The sequence below is a fragment of the Malaclemys terrapin genome, chromosome 9, assembly GCF_027887155.1.
Source record: "Malaclemys terrapin pileata isolate rMalTer1 chromosome 9, rMalTer1.hap1, whole genome shotgun sequence".
NCBI lineage: Eukaryota > Metazoa > Chordata > Testudines > Emydidae > Malaclemys > Malaclemys terrapin.
The window spans coordinates 85,948,795-85,973,945 of NC_071513.1; the positions used below are offsets into that span (position 1 = coordinate 85,948,795).

The window sequence follows — 25,151 nt, forward strand, 5'->3', positions numbered from 1 at the left end:
CTGCCCGCATGGCAGGACCAAATACCGTCTAGACCATCCCTGATAGACATTTAAAGGATAGGATTCAAAGTGATGTCAGGAAGAAGAAAGGTAAAAAGAGTAAAACTCTGCTGAGATGAGAGGAAGTTTGGACTCTGAACCTGTCAACAAGAGAAGCAACTAGTGCTATTGTTTGCTATGCTTTATGATGTAGACACTTGTTCACTTGGAGCTGCAGGACAAACTGTGATCAGATGATAGTGGCTGTCAGTTGCAGCTCACTGTAGGACAGTTTTGAACAAATGACATGGGGATGAAAGGCTAATTATTGCCAATTCCCTAGGCTGATTAATAAATAATGTAACAAGAGTTTGAAATACTAGATCCTACTATTTATTTTCCTGATATATTATAAACCATCATTGTGGGGTCAATTATGCTGCTTTATATGCTTATTTTGCTGCTTTTAGTTTATTTTATATATTGTATGATTAAAATCTTAGTCAATGACTCTCATCCATGTAACAATACTATAGACAATGGGTGTAGCATTGAATCTGCCAGTCTATATATAATTTTATATTCATTTGGATATTGTCACTGCGTAGGGTTACCATTCATCCAGATTCCCCTGGACATGTCCGGATTTTTGAACTAAAAATAGCATCCGGGGGGAATTTGTTAATGTCCGGACTTCCTTCCCCCCCCCCCCCGCCCATGCAGAGCACGCGCGGCTAACAGGGCAGCCGGATGGTGCCACCTACATGGGGCTCCGACAGCGAGAGAGAGTCCCTCCTCCACTTCCCCCTCCTCCTCCTGCAGCATAGCTCACTCCCTCCCTCCCTGCATTCGCCTCCGGCAGTCTGGAGCTCCTCCCCCACTGCTGCCCAGCGTGCGGGAGAACGGCTCAGACAGTTCCTGAGCAAGCTCACAGAGACATTAGGCGAACCGAAGGCCAACGACAAGGGGGCCAGGGGGTCGGAGAAGGGACAGGGAGGTTCTGGAGGGGGCAGTCAAGAGACGGTAGGGGGGGTCAGGAGTTCGGGGTGGGGGCTTTCTGGGAGGTGTGTGGATAAGGTTTTGGGCAGTCAGGGTACGGGTAGGGGGTAAGGTCCTGGGGGGCAGTTGGGGGGGGGTCTTTTAGGGGCAGTTAGGGAATAAGAAACAGGGAGGCTTAGGTAGGGGGTGGGGTTGTGGAGGGCAGTTAGGAGCAGGGGTCCCAGGAGGGGGCAGTCAGGGGACAAGGAGCAGGGGGGGGGTTGGGAGTTCGGGGGTGGCTGTCAGGGGACAGGAGTGGGGAGAGGGATTGGAGCAGTCAATGGGACAGGGAGCAGAGGGGTTTAGATGGGTCGGGAGTTCTGGGGGGGGCTGTGTGGGGGTGGGGAGTGGTTGGATGGGGCATGGGAGTCCCAGGGGTCTGTCTGGGGGTGGGGGTGTGGATAAGGGTTGGAGCAGTCAGGGCACAGGTAGGGGGTAGGGTCCTAGGTGGCCAGTTAGGATGGGGGGGCGGGGGAGGGGGCAGTCAGGGGACAAGAGGCAGGGAGGCTTAGGTAGGGGGTGAAGTCTTGGGGGGACAGTTAGGGGCAGGGGTCCCAGGAGGGGGCAGTCAGGGGACAAGGAGCGGGGGGGGGGAAGGTTGGGAGTTCTGAGGGGGCGGGAAGTGGGTGGGGCAGGGGCGGGGCTAGGGCAGGACAGGGGCAGGGCTAGGGCGGGGCTCCTCCCATCCTCTTTTTTGCTTGCTGAAATATGGTAACCCTATCACTGCGTGATCTGGGGTAAAGGACTGTGCTTGGATCAGGTGACCAAGGATCATGTGCTGGCAGGCTGGAGGCCACATTTCCTATAAGATAGGCTGCCTGCTTCCTGAGAGAGGGATCTGCAGGGACAGAAAAGTGATTCTGTGGTAGAGCCAGGATGGTAGCGAGCTGGAGAAACTTGCCAGAATTTACGCTTTTCTGGAAGAATTGCAAAAAACCCTGGATCCAAGGCACAGGGGAATACCTAAGCCTCCTTTGAAGGAGTGCTGCGAGAGCCTTGCTCCCAGAGCAGAATAACTGCAGTCCCAGAAAGAGGGCTAGAGAGGACCAAGGTTTAATAGACAACTGGGCACAGAGCCTTGAAGGAGGGCTGTAGGGGAACTCTGTTGACCAGGAAGAAACAGCAGAGACTGGAGAATGCCAAGCTGATGTTTTAGAATCAAAATGGCTTAATAAAGCAGACCCCAATGGGGTGGGGAAGGGTCTGTTATTAAAACCCCTAGTTGCATATAAGTTGATTAGATAAAAAGAGGGGAAACTAAGACTAGGGTGACTATAGTGCCAGGCTATAGGGTGGCCTGCACTGGGTTGCACCCTGAAACAACTATGGTGATATATGCAGGTGGTTATCAAATTTATGAATAGGTTGGAGAGTGGTGAAGAAAGCGTTAATGTCGATAACAAATGCTCAGTTATTTGGCTATTATGTAGGGATATTAAAGAAGGTTCTAACAGTGATTCCCCCAAGTGACAGTGACGACCCCCCCCATAATTTGTCCCCCACACTTTAAAATCCAACAGTTTCACCAAGTATAAAAATCTCTTGGGTCTTCTGTTAAAACTCATAAGCTCCTGTCTGTAGAAACCATTGATTGTATCTGTCCTGTGAAAGATACTTTATTACTATGTAAAACTTACAAACAAGTTGACTTTGCTCTTGAAGTAATTGATACAATGTAAATAAACACCATAAGTCGTTAAGTGACTTTCACTTCATTGTAACAGCAACAGCTCCTAGGAACAGACCCCCACCCTCTGTGATTAAAGGGCCGGGAGTCTCAAATGAATTAGCACACACCCCGAAAGTGGTGGAGACAGTAAGTTAAAATATGGTTAAGATATGGAATGTATGTTGATGAATGCTTGATGTACATGAATGGTTAGGGACGTGTCAGCCTAGAAACGGAGTATCCATCGGCTGAAGAATGTGTCAAGTAGACCACCAGACAATCCCCGGAGGGTAAACTGGGATCCACCCAATCACCTGAAAGGATGAGAAACACAAACTTTGGACAGGTTTCAGAGTAACAGCCGTGTTAGTCTGTGGACAGCGCGGAGCCACCAGGAATGTGCCACTTTGGACAGGAATGTGCCATCTGCTGATTGAGTCAGCAACAGCAGGATGAAACAGCTCCCATAGACTAACATGGGAATTAATTCCCATAAGAATGGACTCTAAAGACTGATGACTTTGAGTCTCTGGTTCTGCTGCCAACCTCCAGGAGCATCAGGTGCACCTGACATGGACTCGGCTCCATCCTCATGACCAAGATACCTAGCCAGAAGCTTGGCATGAGCAACTTCTAGGCTGGTAACTCTAATACCTATACAGAACTTGAATGAATGATTTTTTGAATCTATCTATCTGTATGTATGTATAAGGAATAAGTAGTGATAGGAATAAGTGGTCAAACAACATTGTTTACTTTTATCTTTTGCTTTATCATTATATTTACAATAAATGTGGTATCTTTGCCTTATCCCTCTTAATAAGATCCTGCTGGCTTTTATTCTATTGGTATAACAACTGCACATGACACTGTGCTGATTCAGAAATGATAATAATAATTTGTAAGCATCCATAGAGGAATTTAAAGTTTGTCCAAAGTGAAGTGAAGTACAAAACCTCCTACTCATATGCTGAAATACTATGAACGTGACATTTGTCTGAGTAAAGGGAAGTGGCTTTAAAAAGGTTATTTCATTTGATTCCATCTGAAATGAAGAATAGGGAATGACTTGAAAAGGATATAACTAAAATAGAAATGGAAAGATAACAGTTATACCCTGGCATGGAAATTCATAAATCCTTTCTGATATCCAGAAAAAGCTTTACAGATAAAGACACTAAAGGAAAACTGTTACGGAGTCTTGCCTTCAATTCTGCTCTAGTTACACTGGTGTAAATATGTAGTAACCCCATGGATGGCTGCCGTGTTATTCAGGATTTAAATCTGTGTTATGCAGAATGGATGTTCAATATTATCATAAAATGAATTATGTTTTTTTCTTATGCTGTCATTCCTACATACTATTTAAAGTTCCATTCAACTGAATTAGACCTTTATATGCATATTTACCCATTGTCAAAGGAGAAGAGAGACAGTTACAAGGTAAAAACAGTTGAAACGGGTTATTTATAGAAAATCTTAATGTTAGAGAATTAAGATTACTACCATGGACATGTGATTCTATAGCAAATTTACTCAATATACAAATTCACTTTGTAACTGCCCGCCCTCCAAACTCTCATTGGCCTCTGACAACCAAGTTAGGTTCTTTCCTTTTCACACAATACTAACACTGTTATTTATATTTTGTTAGTGCTTATAGGCCCCAATAAAGGTTTGGACTCCATTGTGGTTGGCCCTGTACCACACATACGAAGACACAATCTCTACCTAGAAAAGTTTACAATCTAAAACACCCCAAAAAAGATGGGTGCATTTAGGAATGTAACAAAGTATCATGCATCTGAATTACAGTAAATAACCAATATAAGAATCCAAAAAGGGAAAAAGAAAGTACAGTTGTCTTTTTTTTTTTTGTAACACATCTGAAAGTGAGAGCAATGTAAAGGACAAGGTGATGCTTTAAATACAGCAGCATGACTTCTCCCCATATACTTTTTTCCATCAGAAGATGGCAGCAAAATCTCAGAAACCATAATGTTCACAATTCTCACTTTGGATCACGTGTTGGGATTATATAGAGAATATATGGTGGTGTGGAATAAAGAATCTATTGGAATTATCTTGGTATGCATTCTTCAGTAGGGTCACCCTAAATAAATCTCAGTTAATCCTTTATTTCCCATTATACCAGATTGTATTCTCTACATGTCATATTTTGCAAAGTAGCTGTTATAGAAATATTTTAACAATGTATTTCTTAATAAGATGAGTGTTTTTTCATATTCCTCTACCTGTGAAACCAAAGTCCTTTAGTTTCATTAATCCAAACTGCTCAGGGTTCAGAGCAGGGGAAAAATTAGAACGTAACGTAAGAATGGCCATACTGAGTCAGTCCAAAGGTCCATCTAGCCCAGTATCCTGTCTTCCAACAGTGGCCCATACTGGGTGCCTCAGGGGGAATGAACAGAACAGGTAATCATCAAGTGATCCATTCCCTGTCGCCCGTTCCTAGCTTGTGGCAAACAGAGGCTAGGGATACCATTCCTTCCCACCCTGGCTAATAGCCATTGATGGACCTATCCTACAGGAATTTATCTAGTTCTTTTTTGAACCCGGTTATAGTCTTGGCCTTCACAACATCCTCTGGCAAGGAGTTCCACAGGTTGGCTGTGCCTTGTGTGAAGAAATACTTCCTTTTGTTTGTTTTAAACCTGATGCCTATTAATTTTATTTGGTGACCCAAAGTTCATGTGTTCTGAGAAGGAGTAAATAACACTTGCTTATTTACTTCCTCCACACCAGTCATGATTTTATAGACCTCTATCATATCCCCCCCTTAGTCATCTCTTTTCCTAGCTAAAAAGTCCCAGTTTTATTAATCTCGCCTCATACAGAAGCTGTGCCATACCCCTAATAATTTATATTGCCCTTTTCTGAACCTTTTCCAATTTCAATATATCTTTTTTGAGATGGGGAGACCACATCTGTACGCAGGATTCAAGATGTGGGCATGCCGTGGATGCATATAGAGGCAATATGATATTTTCTATCTTATTATCTACCCCTTTCTTAATGTTTCCCAATATTCTGTTTGCTTTTTTGACTGCCGCTGCACATAAAGTGGACGTTTTCAGAGAACTAAATACCAATGAAAACCAATACTAGTATGAAACCTTGTAATAGCTTTTCTCTACATAACACTTAGCAAGTTTATGTTCTGATATCCTAGGATGTTCTAGGGTTGGAAGTGAGTGTTGTGTGTCCCCTTGCTAAATTAGAAATATTCCCTAGCTGATGATGATGATAAGGATCCAGTTTCCAGTCTAGTGGATTACTATATTGTTATGGTAGGCATCCCCATGTAGCACTGTTACACAGTCCTGTTAGTTATTTTCTAAGGTCATGCATACATTACAAGTGAGGGGTGTGATTCTCCTCCTTGTATACACATAGTCATGCTACCTCTTATCAAGCGAGCACAAGTATAAATAGCAATGTAGCTAAAGTACCAGGGGTAGCAACAGCAGAGTTACAGCTGAGCCGTGCCAAGTACATACCTATCAGTTTCAGGCAGGTTTGTACTTGGCATAGCTTAGCCATGTCTCTGTTTCTGCTATCAGTGCTACCAGAGCTACACTGCTATTTCTACTCACACTAGCTCAAGGAGAGCTAGCATGAGTATCTGTACATGAACCTGGAAATCACACCCCTATCTTGAAGTGCAGACACAGCCCTAGTGGGTGAGTAGTGTACTTTCTTTGAAGAAATGCTGTGTTTTGTTTGTTGTACGTGGGTTCATTGGAGGAGCTGTTGCAAACAGCAAGAGACTTTGTTCTCCTGCCTAGGGGTCTCTCTAATTCTGGAGCTGGAGTTGCTTGTTGGGAACTGAGCACTGGTGTTGGGGCTGAGGGTCCTGAAAGAAGTCTTTATCCGTGTGCTCTTTGTGGCCACCTTGGTTTCACACTAGCAGACGTGTGTGTAAATTATACACTCTATGATAAGAAAATACCCAGATTGTGTGCCACTGATTTCTCCTTCCAAAGGAAACGCTAACTTGCATGACCCCAATATATGCTGCCCTGCAGGTGTCCCCAACTGCCTGCAGAAGGATGATAATATTTTAGAATCTTATAGGTTTCAGTAAAAAATAATGAGGTTTTGCATCATCCAGTGGAATGCCATAAACATTTGTATGTATTTTATGTTGTATGAGAGAGTTCCTCAATCCTATGGAACAGTTACTTTCTATTTAACCATAAGCCTTCAGAGTAATTTCAAAAATATGTATTACGTTTCTATAGGACCTTAGTGTTGTCATCCCTATTACATTCTATAGGAATTTCCACTAATGATTAATCTGTCACTGGGGCAGGATTTTAATATTGCATATCCTGCCTTTCAAACCAGGATAAGATAAGGGTAGTGAAAAGTAAACATTTCTTCAGCAGGGTTTTTTCACTTTTAGAAGCTGTCAAAGATTTGGAATATTGAAAACAGACCAGATGGAAATGGACTGGTGGGCAGAATACATATGAGGTCAAAATTGCATGCTAAATGTATTCATCAAATAACTGTCAGTGCAACATAAGTAATATGTATGTACAATTACAAACATATAATGTACACATGTACATAGCATTAAACTTTTAAAAACTTGTTAATGTGTTGAAATGTTACTTTGAACAGTGAAAATATGTAAATTAATTTTTTTACAACTGAGTAGTGAGATTTCAGTATGAAGATCAATAAACAATTTGATCCTTTTTGAAAATAACAAGGGGAAATATTGTATAGACAGCAATTTCATGGCTTGGTTTTTCTTCTTGGGGTGTTAAGCAAATATAGATTAGAATACAAAACCAGTTTCATGTTGTTGTTGGTTTGTTTGTTTCTCCCCCCGCCCCAAGGCTTTTTCCTTGTATGTCCAAAGAGAGGTAAGAGAACTTATGCTAGCCATATTATTGAATTAAGACTGTTCTAGAATCGATTTGGTTAAGGGTTAAATAATTTTAATAATACTGACATGGTAATGGGTTAAAATCTTTTCCTAAACTATTCATTTTAGCTAGGAGGAGCATTTTTCGTTCTTCATTTTCCCCAGAAAAATTTGCACTTTTAAAATTACTAATTAATTTATAGAAATTAACTGCAAGCGAAGGTCCACTGAGAAATCTCTCCATACCAGTAGGGGTGTGTGTGTGTGAGAGATATAAATATCCAACTTGCAATATGCAGCTGCCTATGAATTGTTACTACAAAGGTGGTCTGACGTGTTGTTGTTTTTTTTTCTTGGTGTAAAGCGAAGACCTTCAGAAAATGCTGCTGAGTAGCAGTGCTCTGGAAATGGACCCAGAGGATATTGCAGATTGGTTTTTATATATGTGTTTTGTTTTGGTGGTGGTCAGTTTCTATTAAGGTATTCAAAGAGGGATGGAACTAGAGCTGAAGGAAAGCTACAAATATTTCAATCAAGGAATTTTTTGTTATTGTTCACGGAGTGCTTATTGACCTATCCCATGGTTCACTAGAATTTAACTGTTCAAATATAACTTAATTTTTTTCACCTTGTTTTTATTCTGTGGATTGATGGTGAACAGTTCTGACTTCCCAATATATGATATTTCTCATTTGAGCTATGTTGCATAGCTGCACGCAATTGGTACAGTGGTCTTATATGTTCTTTGATTGGATGAGCAATGTTGAGTGATCACGCTTACAGGACCTTATCTAAAGCTCTTTGCAGCCAATGGAAGTCTTTGAATTCAGTGGACTTTGGATCAGGCCCATAATCAAGAGAGTAAGAGGCTGAAGTCACAAAGGCTTTGGATTTTCCAGGGACAAGTAACAGTTTAGGTAGCGGTAGTAGAAAGAATTAGGGAATTTTAAAAGATTTGAAACCTTTTCCCTTCTGAGCCACACAAATGTTGCCTGAGGCATTGTTTTAGAAGTATCAGGAAACTGTAAGATTGATTGGCTAGGTACAGAATTTAAATTGATATTTTTTTCTTGTTGCGGTCACAAAAAGTAATCATGTATGTAGTCCTACTTGCCAAGGATGTGGTCAGAAGATGAACTGTAATTCAATGGCTTCTGTGCCAGGAATTCCAGAGAGGGATTTTAAGCACCTCTCCTTGTGCTAAAAAGTGACCTAGTGCATCTTATATAAAATACTCCACTTTTTGTGACAATAGCTTAGCTATGAGCTTCCACATTCCAAGACTGCTTTATGCAGACATTAGTACACATGAAACTGAGTCACTGAAATATTTGTCCAAAGTGGTTTGAAAGATTCATACAACTAGGTTTCAATCTGCATGACTTTCTTGAGCCAAAACCAGTGGAGTTTATTTGTCAGGGTCCAGGTATACTTCTGTTTGGGTTCACAAGAACCTGAACGTTTTCGGAAACTTGACCCATAATGCATTTCCCTCTTCCCTGAATAAACTTAGCAATGAAACCTGAAACCAGGTGAGTTTTGCTGCTTTTCTGTGGAAATTTTTTCCAGAAATCTAGATACTAGGAGTGATACATGTGTCTGAGGGTCTAGTGTGGAATTTAGGATGATTTAAAATTGTACAGAAGTCTATTAAATCAGGCTTTTCATATGGCTCCTGCAATTTATTTTAGATTCAGTACATGAGATTTTTGGAAGGATTTACTTACCGTTGAAGGCACATAATTAAGGATATTTTTTTTCCTGTTTGCCTGGGCTTCTGGGTAGTCAGAATGAAGGTAATTTACTTTGAGAGATATACTGCAAATGGTATCACAGGGGTAGCCGTGTTAGTCTGGATCCTTAAAAAGCAACAAAGAGTCCTGTGGCATCTTAAAGACTAACAGATGTATTGGAACATAAGCTTTCGTGGGTGAATGCCCACTTCGTCAGACGCATGGTATGCTTTGGACTAGATTCTAATCTTAGATGAGTAGAAGACCTCATAATATGGCTTGGAAAGTCCTACTGCTATGTTTTCACATGCATAGCAAGATCTTTTTTTTTTTTTTTTTTTTTGAGATGAGCATCAGTATGTGCTATGCATCTGAGATTAAAATCTGTCCCTTTGGTTTTTATGTTCCTAATCTACATGGGGGAAGTTAAGATTTAGGAAAAGATCATTGCAAAGGAAATGTGTAGAGTCTGACTGAGATCACACACTGGTTTAATTCCAGGGTAACTACTGACCTAAGGAAGTTACTCCTGATGTTCGTCGGTGTGAGACCAGAGCCTAGTTCAATAGCTCCTGCCTTTCTCTTCTCTAGTCTCATGCTCTGTTCTTTTCTAGTGTTCGTTTTACAAAAGGTGGCACACAGGCGGACTAGTTTGTTTATTTTTTATTATTTAAACTTGACTTTGTTTCTTTATATTCCATCACATGCAGGGGTCGATATCCAGACTCAAGTGACTGCTGTTATGTCTTCCCTTTTATTTTAAAAAGAAAATCAAATAAAACTTAATTTCAGCCAAAAGCAGCAGCTACAAATTAATGAGCCAATAAAAAAAAATGCACAGTGGCCTCAAGGAAGGAGAATCTAAATCCCCCCCTAACAGATGAGTGGATTCTTCCGCCTCATCTTGGACAGCTGTCAATAAGAGAGATTTGTGAACAACATACACCGGTTCCTGACACATGGCCACATCTTGTTTTCAAAACCTTTCTTCCTGCAGTGACTTGTTCAGTCATTAAGGTAGACATGCCCTCCTGAGTCTTTGTTTTACTGCTTCATAACAGGGTGGGCACATGTGACTTTGTCAGTGCACAAGCAGTGCTAGAAGTGTTCTGTGTGCCCTCAAGAAACAGCCAGCCAACTACATCCTAGGCTTTGTGTAAATGTGTTCTGTTTCCCCTGCAGTTACGATGTATGAGCACATTGTGCATGGGATACCTGTTACCTTGGTTGGCTGCCAGCCACTTTATTTGGAAATCTAATGTTCTCTCTTACTTGCAATGAGGGTAACTGTTTGGGATTCTTGCTGAAGCGTTTATTCTGTTGTAGCTTGCCTGTGGCATTGTTTTCTCGCGTCTTCCTCAGGGTTAATTGTCTTCAGCCTGATAATCTCATGGTAATGTGGCACCCGTATATGCTGGTAGTAGTTATATAAAGTCTGTGTGTGTGTGTGTGTGTGTGTGTGTGTGTGTGTGTGTGTGTGTGCGCATTAATGGAGGCCACCTTTCCATAAACAGGTTCTGTTGATCCAGAAACAAGCTCTCCAGTTTGTGGGCACATGTAATAAGAAGTAATAACGTTTGTTACATTAAATATCTCTGCATTAATAGTATTTCAGAATATTTAGTCTATATCAAAATGTGGTTCATGAAGAGCCACATGATCAAATGATGGGGGTCTCCTCCTCATTCTCATCTATTAAATTGCCTTCCAACATAGCAAAAAATACCTTAAATTCTTTCCTAACATTACTTTCCTATGTAGCAGACATATGGATGTTAGGTGGTTGTGAATAGAAGAAGTGTTTGTCTTGTGGAGCACCTCCCCCATCCTGATTACACCAGTCATTTCCAAATGGATGGTGAATATGAAACACCATGGGAACACATTTTTGTCCTGAGTAAGGGCTGACAAATTTGGCCTATATATTTTCTGCTGCACTGTATCACAAATCTGAATTCTCCTATTCAGCAGCCTGTCATTCTGTAAATTAATAGCCTGCCATCCTGTAAGTTAATACAGCTGATATTGACCACTGTAATTTTAACCAGAAGTGGGAATTTAGATTTGTGAAAATAAAATCCATGGTTCTGTAGATGAACAAACAAAATATTGTTAGTTTATCTTTTTTCACTGTAGATAATTAATCATCTCCTTCATGCCCAAATTATATCAAGAGAAAAAACGTTGACAAGTATTTAAACAAAGTATTTGATTCCACTCTTGTTACTTGTGTATTTATTTTTAATTTGTTTCTGTTTTCTCCCATGCCAATTTCTTCCTCTATTTACATTTGCCTGATTTCCATACTTCCTGCTAACCTTTAAAATGAATGTCAAAATCCTAGTCACTTATAAAATCACAACATAAGGACAGGGGGAAATTACAGGCTAAATGCAAAAATGTTATAGTTTTCTTTGAAATATTACATAGTATTGTAATTGACTAAGAATTAGGAGATTTTTAATAGCAATAAATGGTGATTACTACTAAAATCAGTTTTTGAGAACTTTATCATTGCTGTAAATTGTTTATAAAAACAATATTAAATTCCATTGGACTTGCACTACTTGTTTATTTCTATCATTTAATTTCATGCAGCCTAAATGAACTATTAAATTAATCATGCTGTGTTTAAAGGGCAGAATTTGCATTGCTATGACCAGTGAGTCATAACCAACTATTTACTTTTTATAGCTTAAAGGATAAGAGAACATACAATATTAGTAAATGATCCATAAACTATAGTTGAATGTGAGTGAAATCTGTACACTTTAGTTTTTTGTTTAAAATATAAAAAAGAAAAAGTACTGCTAAAGCCTTCTAGAGAAATCATGACGTGCTTACACTAGGATCTAATTATTTCTTTTTAATTGTGCTACAGTTACTATTCTGGATCTTGCATAATACAAAATGCATGGACCCCCAAATACTACTTGCTTTTGAGAGAGACTTGGGTATGGAAGAAATGCAAGGCAGGTTCCATATATTATGATATGTTTTAAACTGATATTTGACATAGATGACTATTAACTTAAACTAAACCAAATCTTGAATTTTAATGTTAAATACAAGTTTTCTTAGGATTATTCTTCAGAAATGTTAATAAACTTAATTTGGCCCATGAAAATAGAGAGATATCAATAATAATATCAAGTCATTTTTAAAGGATCAACATCTAATTTCAAGAGTCAAACTGCTGTCCTCCCTAAATTCTAATGTGAATTCTAAGAATATAATTAATTATCCTTTTAATATTGTAAATTGGTGATAGCATTACCATAAAATACCATAATACTCTTAAGATACTGACTCCCTTTCTGGCCTTGAGCAAGTAACTTACTGTGACATATCTGTGACTGACCTACCTCTCTGATAAAGATGCTGTCAGACTTAATTAATGGCTGTAAAATTATTTGAGAGTCTGAGATATGATGCCTCATACATTTCAATGTTTTCTATTGAAAATCACAATTTTTCAATACTTTCCACTCTGCAGTGGGGTCTGAGACTTCTATCTTCTGTTCTAAATATAGGAAATCCTACAGTTTCTTAGGTACCCCCATGTGGTAACAGTTGGTAAATGATGGCTTATTAATGTCAAAAGTGTAAGTGTAGAGTGTTCGTACAAACAGAAGCAATATGCCCTAAAGCTCCCCTGAGATCAGCATGCGACAGTAAGGCTCTCACTCCGTGCTCATGGGTGATGGGGTTGGCCATTTTATAGCACCATCCTAGCCTGCCCTGACCTCTATGGAGACAACATTACTGGATTGTGTTGTATTAATTTAGATGGAATAAAGGGTCAAAGGTGTTAATGTGACCCTGCTGCTATCCAACATTAAACAGTGTTAAACAGCATTCAGGATTTGGTGTACAGAGACCTCAGCCTGCTTAGCACTCTGGCAAACTCAACATTTAAAAATCTTTCAACTTTTTATTAAATATAAAGCATTTGAAATGTAAATTTATAAGTAAGGCTTTCATTTTAACAACTTCCCATGTTCCTTTTCCCTTTAGCTGGAGAGAGTCTTTAAAGGCCAACCCCTCCATGCTTGACAGTCTCTTAGACAGTAATAACTGTCCTCTTGGGGGAAAAGAGGAAACATTAGTTGAGATGGGCTGGAGCTGTCATTTTTGCTGCTGTTAAAGTCCGATCCTGTTTCCTAGAAGACCAAACAAAAACACATGGAAGGGAGAATAGCAAAGAAAGAAAAATGCAGCTTCTGTCTCTGGAGTTCAGTCTCTTGCAACTTTACTCCTGGAAAAACACAGTCATGGCACTTGGTTTTATTAGCCATTCTGAGACCTGGTAAACTAGTATCAGCATCAGGCGGCTTAGGACATTGCTTTTATCTCCCTTTCTGGTCACAGGCTTATAGCTATGTTGCAAAATATACAGATTTGGTCAGCTAAACCAGACTCTTCTTAGACAGAAGGCAAAAGAAGAGGGATATAGAAGAGATAAGCTGGGAAAGGAAAAGGACACATGAGTGGGTGGAGTGACAAAAAGTCTCACATCCCAGGTGGTATTTGGGATTTAGCTAAAGCTGGTGGAGGTGGCGGCGTCATCTGAGTCTCTCTCTTTGGCCTGGTCATGTGAGTTCCACCCCAATCAAATTATGACATGATACTTGGTAATGGCCTTCTTTTTCCCTTAAGAAAGAAAGGTGGGAAATCTAGTGGCTTGTTGCTAGGCAATGGGAGGGATCATATAGGATGGAAAAGAGCGGGAAGGGGTGGTTCTTCTGCTTTTACCTTGGAGAGAAGGGAGGAGGTTCTTTCCAGAGTTATGGCTTGGAAAGAGATCTGACACCCGTTATTTGCCTAGATAACAGCTCAACTCTAATTGTGTGGGAAAAGATCTGATTTATTATTGGGGGTTTATTGTTTTAAGAAAAGCATACCTCCATCCACAGGGTTTCTACCTCAAGTGGCTAGGGCTCTTACTCACAGACAGGACGTTGCAAAAGGGGTTAGGGTGGGAAGTCACTTAGACCTCTTACCTGATTCCTCACTGTCATTCTCCGATATGGTAGTCACATCCTGTTCTAGCGGTGATTGCGGTCCGGTGAGTCATTCATCGAATCCTGGTCTCGGCGGCAGCATCAGCATCTGGACACAGTATAGAACAGGCATCATTTACCCTTTTGTAATCCATACGTGAAAGAGTGCAGGGTTATACAATCTGTTCAGTATTATTAATCCTCCTCCACATTCCCTTCTTGCCTATCCTATTCCTAATTCCCTAGTTAATAAAGAATTGATTGTTTAAGTTGTGGTCTCTGTGATTATTTCGGATAAGCTCTGATAGATGAGCTATACTGAGGGAATCTTGAGAGACTTCTGTTAGCTCCCCGTAGTCTTCTGGAAGTAGAATCCCTGAAATAATAAAGACTAACAGACTAACAGTCAGGACATCTCTTAGGATCAGGAAGAAGGCCCAGTGGTAGCAAGCAGGATCTTGGGGTCCCAGGAGATAAACGGAGAGGTGACCATGATGGTGAAAGTTTAAAAAATGTCACAATAACCTAGATACAAAAAGGGAAATAGGAAGACTGAATAAGTCCAAACAAAAAGGCCTACTGATATAACTCAAGGACTGTGTTGAAATCACAACTGGTAAACAAGAAAAGTGGGGGATCATATATCAATGGATCAAAATTGGTGTGTCAAAAACTTGGCCTAGCTGGTGAACAAAATAATGAGAGGAGGAGCTATTCTCCCCATTACTCTTTTTTAGGGTTCTTAAAAAGTTTTGAGTGGGACATTGGGCATTAATGCTGGCTGACTAAAACAGGGGGAATGAGTGAGCTCTACTAATTTTTTACAGTTGAGCTCACAATTAGAGTAAATTGGTAGACCCAATTATCACAATAGTCAGCAATGCCCAGCCATGGAGGGCTTGGGAGACATGTTTCTTTCCTTTCAAGCCCTGTGAGGTATCAGTGAAAAACTTAACAAGGCATAAGGCTGTGTTAACTTTTGAGATACTCTTTGGTTCTTTGGAATGCCCTTCATGATGGTCCTGGAGCAGCTAAGGGGAGAGGAAGCTCAGGGGCAGGTTTCTATAGCAGTGAGGAGATGAGGTAACAGAGGCCCTGTGTTCCCACACCAGGTAGATGGCCCTAAGTTCTCAGTATCTGTTGGGTTTGAGGTTCTGTTCCTTTCTTGTGGAGGGAAATCCCTGCCCCTGACAGAAGTATTTGAAGGAAATGCCATAAAGGGAATTTCTGAATTTTTCTTTCTACTGGTCTTTTCCGCATGAGGATATGATTCAGGCCACTATTGTCATTTTATTTGCTAAGTGTCAACCATATAGTCAACATTGAATGAAACACTGAAGAAAATGTGGCATTTATAATATAAACAGACAGCATATGAACTGGACACATTGGCAGACTGACAAGGTGGTTCTAATTTAGGGCACAAAACAAATATTCAGTGGGTGCAGTGACAGCATTGCAAGGATCGATAATGAAGGTAAATAGACTGACTATTCCCTTATCAATGTGACAGGAGTTTCTGACTAAGATATATGAGGGTAACAAAGGGATCTCAAATGCAAAGAGAGAGAGTGAGAGAAAGCACCAAATACTCTGTCTGATGGCCAGGACTTAAGAGGCAATTGCAAGATCTGGTGCAAGGTTGACAAGTATGCCAAAGAGAGGTTTAGCTGCGCAGAGCCATTAATCCTTTCAGTCTGACTTGATTGCCCTTGGCAGAAAATAAGACCAGGTAGACTTCAGCTAAACCATGCAGTTTACTGTCTTGTGGCTGACTTCTTTTATAGCTGTGTAAAGTCACCAAAACACTTACCTGTATTGTTATCAAAGATACAAAGTGTTCAGTGATGTTCACGCACTGAGGCATCACGACAGGACAAGTCACATTAAACAATGGAATGTCATTTGCTCCATGCACTTCTAAATGTTTTCAGATAACATGTACGTTTGCAGTATTACTGCCAGTCCTCCTTCCTTGCCGAGCAATGGGGAAGCTGAATGTGGGATGAAATTATCTTACCCTTTGAAATCAGAGGGTGGCTCGCAGTCTCTAGCTGTTGGCGCCTTAAAGGCTAGTCACAAGGGCTACAGTCCAGCAGATTTTCTAATGGGGCAGAAGCTGCATACACTTTTGCCAGTTATGTTATCTTGGCTAGATCCTGAATGGACAGCCTCTTCTGAGGAGGGAAGGAAATAACAAAAAAGGAAAATTACTTCACCCATCATCCTGGAGCAAAAGACTTGAAAGAAACTGGGGAAAGAAACTCCTCAAAGGGGAAATGGAAAAGAAAGATAAAGCCATGGCAGTGGGTGTGCTGGACCAGTAAGGAGGACAGTGTACATTGCTACACACTCTTATTGGCTCATCATTCATCCAGTACTCAGAAACATTTTGCATCTTGTTCAGTCAGAAAACTGGGCACCAATGCCCTTCCTTGTCTTCCCACGTGTATGCGTAGAGATTCTTTCCTTGAACATTATAAAGATACAGTGTGCAGTGTTCTGCATTCGAGTATGTTAAGCTATCCTTTTTTAAAACTAGAGATAGCCACTTAATTCAGCATCTCAAATATTTTTAAAAAGCAACAGAGGGTCCTGTGGCACCTTTGAGACTAACAGAAGTATTGGGAGCATAAGCTTTCATGGGTAAGAACCTCACCAAGGGAGGAGAAACTGCTTCTGTAGTTGGATAGCACCGCACCATAACAACTCTAACTCAGGAATCAACCCATGCAACAAACCTCGATGCCAACTCTGCCCACATATCTACACCAGCAACACCATCACAGGACCTAACCAGATCAGCTACAACATCACCGGCTCATTCACCTGCACGTCCACCAATGTTATATATGCCATCATGTGCCAGCTATGCCCCTCTGCTATGTACGTTGGCCAAACTGGACAGTCACTACGCAAGAGGATAAATGGACACAAGTCAGATATCAGGAATGGCAATATACAAAAACCTGTAGGAGAACACTTCAACCTCCCTGGCCACACAATAGCAGATGTAAAGGTAGCCATCTTACAGCAAAAAAACTTCAGGACCAGACTCCAAAGAGAAACTGCTGAGCTTCAGTTCATTTGCAAATTTGACACCATCAGATCAGGATTAAACAAAGGCTGTGAATGGCTAGCCAACTACAGAAGCAGTTTCTCCTCCCTTGGTGTTCACACCTCAACTGCTAGCAGAGCACCTCACCCTCCCTGATTGAACTAACCTCGTTATCTCCATACTGATTTATACCTGCCTCTGGAAATTTCCATTACTTGCGTCTGATGAAGTGGGCATTCACCCACGAAAGCTTATGCTCCAATACTTCTGTTAGTCTTAAAGGTGCCACAGGACCCTCTGTTGCTTTTTACAGATTCAGAGTAACACAGCTATCCCTCTGATACTAGATAACATTGTGAGTGAGCACTTATATAGGTGGAGAGATGGATTTTGTATAAGCTTTTTTCCCACCTTTTCTAAAACCTACATTTCTGTCTGTTTGACCTGCAGTGTCCCTTTTAAACTTCAGGAAGTTTTCCTGGCAAAGTGTGCTTTTTAATTATGCTCAAAACTCTTGAACTGTGTCAGCAAAAAATGGTCTTTATTTTTTTTGGGTTGTTTGTTGTAGTGTGCTTAAAAAAAAAAAAAAACTGGTGAAATGCCAAATTCTGTCATTTTCTTTTTACAAGTAGAGTCTTTGGCAGGGCTTAAGACTGAATACTGAAAATATTGAATAATTGACATTCTTAGGGGCGCAAGTGGAGATTTTTCATCAATATGATGCAGCTGCTCCTTCAGATGCTGGTATAACTTTTGAAATAGGGACTAATGAGCAGTATTTGTTCCGGGCTTCATTTTCAGAAATATACACAGATGTAAGGTGATCAAATGGGAGTTAAGTGTACATCCCAAAGAAGGGATTGCAAACTCATAGAGGACAAGGGAGTGTAAAAGTTGTACATATGTAAAACGGGTCTTGGGTCATCCAGGCTATTTTCAGAGCTGCAGATGCCCACCTTAAGTGCATGCATACCTGACCTATTAGCTCATATTTAACATCCATCCTTAACCAATCTATCCGGAAGGTCAGATAACTAACAGGCTTCAGGCACCAAACATCTAGCAAAAGCTAATCTTTGCTGAGGTGCTGGATTTAGATGGCTTTATACCCTTGGAACAGTCAAATGTGATAGCTGCTGCATGCTCTTAAAAGAACCAACATGTTTCTTACATCTGGAAAGATGTCTTTTTATTAACACATTGGAGCAGAGAATGGCCATCTCAATGTGGGAGACACAGCAAGGCAGGATGGAGGTCAGCAACTAGATTTAAAGGGGGCACAGAATAAAAATAAGACCCAAAGATGGGGAAGATTCCAAATGAAGAGGGGCAGAAGAGATTGTTGCAAGTAGCTCAGAGGTGTAAAGACTAGTTCCAGAGGAGAAAAAACAGCACGATACAAAATTCAACTGCAGAGTACAATGAATGAAAGTCAGAAAGAGGGATGGAGTATCTGAGCCATGCAGCAAAGATCCTGGGATATACCAGCATGATGAGTTGCCCTGACAGAGCACAGAAGGAAACAGGAAAATGGCTGTATCTGGAGGCTCAGTGTGGTATAGAGTAGAAAGAAGATCAAAATGGCAGCTCTCATAGGGGAATAGGAAACATCAGGATAGTGAGGGACAAGAAGCAGTGGAGGAATGGGATAATTGTCATTTGGTGGGGAGTATTTTTTGAAAGTTGTATTAAAATATAAATCTACTGGAGTTTCTAGCTTATAATAACCCATTGATTCACTGGCTGAACAAGTGACTTCCACTGGCACTGCTTCCCCTTCGCTTGTGTTTGGATATTATATCCCAGCCCATAAGGCAATAATTTTTCATGAAAAATTATTAACTTGGTAAGATTGGAGATGCTAATGAGTTAATATTTGGTCCAAACCTCAGTCATTTATTTTCAAGTCATTCATTTGGATTCTGAACCTGCAGCTCCTTTTTTGGCAAATCCAATACACTGTGTGGAACTGGCCATTTGTGCTACAGATGGTTGTCTGGGATTTTGACTCGTTTTAATCTAAAATGTATTTTAATATTTTTGATGTGAATTAAACATAATCTGCTCTTGACCAGAATCATAGGATTTGGCAACAGCCTTTGAAGCTATAGTTTCTAGTTTAGGAATGTTTATGGCTGTTTTAGTTGGCAGTCATGACCATTTAGCTGACTAATTCATGTGTTTAATTTTCTGCTAGACTATCAGCTGATGTTTTGCTTGTGGAGATCTGTAATGGGGTATACTGGCCCTTTTAAGCCTAGAGGGTACCAGAACACCCCATTCCAGGGATGTTGGAATAAATACAGGCCCTGGAAATGTCCAGATAGCAGGAAAAGAGGGGAATTAGTAGTTGGATGAGAAAAACCAGGACACTATCCCTTAAAGTGCCTGGGACTAGGAGCCCTGTAGTGTAGGGTGGAGCAGGACTCTCCTCTCTCCCAACCAATCAGAGGAAGCTCTCCAAAGAAGGCCAGTATGTATGCTGCCTTCTCTGGCAGAACAGGGGGACGGTACCCAGGGTCAGAAGGCTGAACTCGTGCTAGGAATGACTGAATCGGTGGCTCCGTGAAGGATAGTCCGGGTCAGAATAAGTGCTCCATGTGTGGTAGAAGAACTGGGAATGGGAATGAAGTTTTGAGTTGAAATGGACTTAATTTTGGGGATCTTGAGGGCTGTTTTGAACTGTTTTCAGCTATTAACTCAGCTGCCGGCATTGGTTGGTGGTAGTCCCGAGTGAGAGACTGTGGGACGTTCCAAAGGGCCCCGAATTGAGGGAACAGGATAAGGGCACTGCAGATGCATCCTTGGTCATGAGGGGGCACCCAGTAAATGGCAACCTTGCTACAAAATATTTTTTCTTAAGAAGATTAAGACAAATAATTTTAACAAGTGTCCCAAAGAAATACTCTGGCATGCACTGTCTTTGAGTGCCAACTTTGTCTTTTAAGCAGAACAGTATTACTGAGTCCTTTTCAAGTTTCCATCACTGCACCTTTGACATAGACTAACAAGGTTCCATTGGTTTACCCTGGACAGGATGCCCAGTGCTGATCTACATTCAATTTTTAAAATATTGCATTTAAATAATGATGAGGTTGTGATACATATCAATGAAAGCCAAGAAATTCAAAAGTTAAAGCTGATGTTACATCAAGCTTGCCTTACTCTCAGAGTATAGAGACAATGTATTGTGAATTGAATGTGGCTTTGTCAGATTTAAAGGGGCACAATAATTCCAGCCAATTTTAAAACTGAGTGTAAAGTTCTGTAAAAATTAGCAGTAGGATGGAGGAGCAGATGTTGCATAACAAAATCTTTCCTATTTTTTAAATGTTTCTCTCCCTGTTGCTGTGTGAAACACCCTCACAGTAGTTCCCCATTACATGTTCTAAAACCATTAGACAACACTTCCTTTTGCTCATGCATGGCAAGATCTTCTCTGAGGCTAAACAGAACAGTCTTCTAAGTATGTCTTCCCTAGGGGGTGAGGGTTCTAGGACACATCCAAGCCCTGAAGGTGCTGGCTGTCATGACTGAAGACCTTAGAGGATTAAATGGAGTTCCAAAGAGAGGACAATATTGTAGCCTTTTAATTTTTCTGGCCCTTTTCACTGTCCAGCCCAGTCTGATCCTATTTAAACAGACCCATCAATAACTGAAAGTCTAGCTGAGATCATTGGAGGGGAGGAAGGAGTATTCACTGTTCATGTATAGTAGAGGAGCAGATTGCACACCACCCAGCTGGGTTTGAATAATATCTGGACTCTAGCTCTTACCTTAGTTGTGGAGCAAATCCTTCCAAACCCTCTGTATAAATAAGAGTCAAAATAAGAAAGAAATTCTTTAATGAAAAAAAGTTGAGAACACACCTGTTGAACACAGAGAGACAGATGGGTTAAAGACGAGAACATGAACAGGTTTTCACTTTTAGGCTAAAGTTCATCGTGAGAATACGAAGAGAAAGATGTAGTTCAAGCTCCTTCTGTAAAACTCAATGTTCCTTGGTACTTTCTGGAGGAAGAAGGGACTCCAAAGATTTAAAATTACTGTGCGTAGCAAAAGAGAATGCAAACCCAGAATAGCCAATAGCTCAGAGCACTGATGTGAGAGACCAAAGTTCAAATCCCTTGTCTGAATCAAGCAGGGCAAGGAGTTGAACATGGGTCTCCCACACTGGCTATTCTGGGGTCATACATTTTGGTTTTTCACACATGGTTTTGAAAGGGATTGGTAGTTCTTTGGAACTGAATCAGAAACAATTGTCAAAATTGTTTTCCAGGCAGCCCTGAGGCCTTCGCACACCAGTCAGAGGCTGCCCTGACAGACAACTATTGCTCCTCCAACTTCCATACAATCTTCACTTAATTCGCCTTAGTGTACAAAATCTATGGACCGTGCTGCTTTAACTGTGAACTATCCCATTGCTTGCCAAACTTATAACCCAATAGTTCGGACCTGGTCTGCGCTGGGGGGTGGGGTGGGATTGATCTAAGTTATGCAATTTCGGCTACGTGAATAACTTATTCAGCTATGTGAATAAGTCAATGTACTTAGATCTACTTACCACGGCATCGTCACTGTGGTAAGTCATTGGCTGACGCTCCTCCGTTGAGTCTGCTTCCGCTTCTTGCTCTAGTGGAGTACCGTAGTCGACGGGAGAGCACTCGGCAGTTGATTTATTGCATCTAGATTAGACACGATAAATCGACCCCCCGCTGGATCGATTGCTGCCCATCGATCCAGCGGGTAATGTAGACAAGCCTTCAGTGGGGGAAGGGGACTATACATGCAAGAGTGTTGTGAGGTGGTGTACTTGAGAAAGATAGATGCGGGTGTGTAAGCTGCCCTTATGGCTGAAACACTGGAGATTGCTGGTTCAATCTCCAGAGCTGAAAGCCCAGCTGTCTACAGCTTGAGCTTATAGATCCAGGTTTACTAACTATAACAGACTCTCATCCCCACAAACCAGCAGTATTGTGGCTTCCTCCTGTGTGGGGAACTCTGAGGAGGGTGCTGGAAAATCTATAATTTCTGGAGAAAGGGGTAAACAGTGAGGTGGCAAAGTTTGCAGATGATACTAAACTGATCAAGATCGTTAAGTCCAAAGCAGACTGTGAAGAACTTCAAAAAAGATCTCACAAAACTAAGTGATTGGGCAACAAAATGGCAAATGAAATTTAATGTGGATAAATGTAAAGTAATGCACATTGGAAAAAATAACCCCAACTATAAATACAAGATGGTGGGGGCTAATTTAGCTACAACAAATCAGGAAAAAGATCTTGGAGTCATCATGGATAGTTCTCTGAAAATGTCCATGAAGTGTGCAGAGGTGGTCAAAAAAGCAAACAGGATGTTAGGAATCATTAAAAAGGGGATAGAGAATAAGACTGAGAATATATTATTGCCCTTATATAAATCGATGGTACGCCCTCATCTCGAATACTGCGTACAAATGTGGTCTCCTCATCTCAAAAAAGATATACTGGCACTAGAAAAAGTTCAGAAAAGGGGCAACTAAAATGATTAGGGGTTTGGAACGGGTCCCATATGAGGAGAGATTAAAGAGGCTAGGACTCTTCAGCTTGGAAAAGAGGAGACTAAGGGGGGATATGATAGAGGTATATAAAATCATGAGTGATGTGGAGAAAGTGGATAAGGAAAAGTTATTTACTTATTCCCATAATACAAGAACTAGGGGGTCATCAAATGAAATTAATAGGCAGCAGGTTTAAAACAAATAAAAGGAAGTTCTTCTTCACGCAGCGCACAGTCAACCTGTGGAACTCCTTACCTGAGGAGGTTGTGAAGGCTAGGACTATAACAGCGTTTAAAAGAGAACTGGATAAATTCATGGTGGTTAAGTCCATTAATGGCTGTTAGCCAGGACGGGTAAGGAATGGTGTCCCTAGCCTCTGTCTGTCAGAGGATGGAGATGGATGGCAGGAGAGAGATCACTTGATCATTGCCTGTTAGGTTCACTCCCTCTGGGGCACCTGGCATTGGCCACTGTCGGTAGACAGGATACTGGGCTAGATGGACCTTTGGTCTGACCCGGTACGGCCTTTCTTATGTTTTTATAATTAACCTTGGGGATTTTAGGATATAATTAGGGCTGTTAAGCGATTAAAAAAATTAATCGTGATTAATTGTGCGATTAATTGCACTGTTAATAATAATACCATTTATTTAAATATTTTTGGATATTTTCTATGTTTTAAAATATATTGATTTAAACTAAAATACAGAATACAAAGTGTACAGTGCTCACTTTATATTTGTTTGATTACAAATATTTGCACTGAGAAAACAAAAGAAATAGTATTGTTCAAGTCACCTAATACAAGTACTGTAGTGCAATCTCTTTATCATAAAAGTTGAACTTACAAATGTAGAATTATATGCAAAAATAACTGCATTCAAAAATAAAACAATGTAAAACTTTAGAGCCTACAAGTCCACTCAGTCCTATTTCTTGTTCAGCCAATTGCTCAGACTAATAAGTTTGTTTACATTTGCAGGAGATAATGCTGCCCGCTTCTTTTTCATAATGTCACCTGAAAGTGAGAACAGGCATTCACATGGCATTGTTGTAGCCAGCATCGCACGATATTTACGTGCCAGATGCGCTAAAGATGCATATGTCCCTTTTTGCTTCAGCCACCATTACAGAGGACATGCGTCCATGCTGATGACAGGTTCTGCTCAATAATGATCCAAAGCAGTGCGGGACCGACACATGTTCATTTTCATTATCGGAGTCAGATGCCACCAGCAGAAAGTTGATTTTCTTTTTTTGGTGGTTTGGGTTCTGTAGTTTCCGCATCAGAGTGTTGCTCTTTTAAGATTTTTGTAAGCATGCCCCACACCTCATCCCTCTCAGATTTTGGAAGGCACTTCAGATTCTTAAACCTGGGGTTGAGTGCTGTAGCTATCTTTAAAAATCTCACATTTTACAAAATGCAAAGAAGGTACCAATCTGGACCAAAAGTGTTCTTAAAACGAACAACGTGCTGAGTCATCATCATAGACTACTATAACATGAAATATATCGCAGAATTCAGGTAAAACAGAGCCAGACATATACAATTCTCCTGCAAGGAGTTCAGTCACAAATTTAATTAACACCTTATTTTTTTTAATTAGTGGGAGTTCTTTTTAAAATGAAGCAATGGTTTAATTTTGCCATCATTGTTAAACTATAAATTGTAACTTTTTAATTATTATTGATTAATAGTATTACTGTCACACCTAGGAGCTCTAGTCATGGATCAGGGCCCCATTGTGCTAAGTGCTGTACAGCACAATGAAAAGACTGTCCTCACCCCAAAGAGCTTACAAGCTGAGTCATCTGTTGCTGGATTTTGCTTGATAAATATGTAGTGTTGTGTTTAATTTTATAATCCTTAATAATTACGTATTTGGGTATCACATGTAAAGGAAATGGTAATTGGCTAGGTCCCAATGCAGCTCTTATTAAAGTCGTTTGGAGTCTTTTGACAGGCCTCAGTGGGAGGTGGATTGGTTCTGTAATCATACAAGGTTTTCAGCATTACTCCCTTGTTTATTAAAATAAAGTAAATGATTGGCAGTCACTTTTGGCAATGTTGCCTTCAAAGGGTCATTTCAGTCTTTAAGTAGAGCTCCCCTTTGAAATCAATAGAGAGTTTTGCTTGAAAACGTATGATCCAAAGAGATTTAGCAAAAAAGTATTTTCAGTTTTTAGTGGATTTAATGATCTATTTTAAATCAATTGTGCCACATAATCCGG

General features: G+C 40.5%; 1 long non-coding RNA gene across 1 annotated transcript in view; it reads left to right on the forward strand.

Moving 5' to 3' along the window:
• Positions 1-6,279: 6,279 nt before the first annotated feature.
• Positions 6,280-25,151, forward strand: part of LOC128843610 (uncharacterized) — a 260,038-nt gene continuing 241,166 nt past the window's right edge. The window contains exon 1 of the long non-coding RNA XR_008446316.1: positions 6,280-6,390. This is a non-coding gene — a long non-coding RNA (uncharacterized LOC128843610). The remainder of the gene's footprint in view (positions 6,391-25,151) is intronic.